We start from the raw sequence: 1,188 nt of genomic DNA on the forward strand, positions 1-1,188 counted from the left end.
GCTCAGTCAGCACACAGAATGTCGCAACACAAGAAGTTTTCCATTACAACTCCGGGTACCCTAATAGCGGCTCTAATGGCGCCCGGACAGAGTGGAAACGAGAAAATAAGTCGCCATAATTTCAGAAAATGCTGACTCTTGAGTGGCGAGAAACAGGCGGTTTGTCATTTTCGACTGTCTTCACCTGTTTGGGGTTCACGGGGGAGCAGGGGGGCAGATAGACCTCTTCCAGTTTTGGTGAGAGAAAAAGGATACATCCTGGATTGGTCATATAGCACATGCAAAAACTCCTAACATTCATGTTTTTGGAATATGTGAGGAAACTGCAGTACTTTATCAGACTAACACTCGGGATGGTCTATGGAAAGGGGAGGGGATGGGGTCTGGGAAATCAGTCTTTGGGAAGACGATTCAACATCAGAGATGTACTTGATAGAATTGAGGTCTGGGGAATGGGTGGGATCTTCATTAAGAAATACTGGAAAAGTCAGGACTAATGACACAGCACCGGGATCTAGGAGAAAATAAGTCAAACAATTTCCAAATGATGAGGAACATCCTGCGCTTCTTGTCTGTCAATTACTCAATGGTTAAAGATTTCAGCGTCAAAAACTGGAAATGTAATCATAAAAGTATTGAAGAAAGACGAACAAAACTACTTTATTCATTCTTACTTCGATACTATTTATCCTGCCCAAAATGGGCTGACAGCCATGCTACCCTGAGAACGCCCGATCTCATCAGATCTCGGAAGCTAAGCGGGTTTGGCCCTGGTTAGTACTTGGATGGGAGACCGCCTGGGAGTACCAGGTGCTGTAAGATTCTCTCCCCGGCTAAATGCAGAGGGGTTGCGTCAGGAAGGGCATCCGGCGTAAAACTGTGCCAAACAAATATGCGTTCATCTAAGATGACACGCTGTGGTGGCCCCTAACGGGACAAGCCGAATCGAAAAGAAGAAGAAGATCTAGCTCAAAATAGCTCCTGTGTACATACACTATTTGCCGTCCGTCTCTAAAATACGTGAGTGGGGATTATTCGACAAGTTATAATCGTCATTGTGCGGTGGCAAAGTCGACTAATTGGTTCAACTCCTGCTTCTGATCGGCACAAGGAGGTTGTGCAGAACCTCAACAGCCACTGCCAAAGCGGTCTCGCTGGAAAACATCAACAGCACCTCCCATTTCTCTC

The 1,188-nt window shown here is 46.0% G+C and overlaps 1 pseudogene; it reads left to right on the forward strand.

The window, feature by feature from the left end:
- The first annotated feature begins 703 nt into the window (after window positions 1-703).
- On the forward strand, window positions 704-822 carry LOC133506822 (5S ribosomal RNA; annotated as a pseudogene).
- Window positions 823-1,188: the final 366 nt, after the last annotated feature.

The sequence above is a fragment of the Syngnathoides biaculeatus genome, chromosome 9 (assembly GCF_019802595.1).
Source record: "Syngnathoides biaculeatus isolate LvHL_M chromosome 9, ASM1980259v1, whole genome shotgun sequence".
Taxonomy (NCBI): Eukaryota; Metazoa; Chordata; class Actinopteri; order Syngnathiformes; family Syngnathidae; genus Syngnathoides; species Syngnathoides biaculeatus.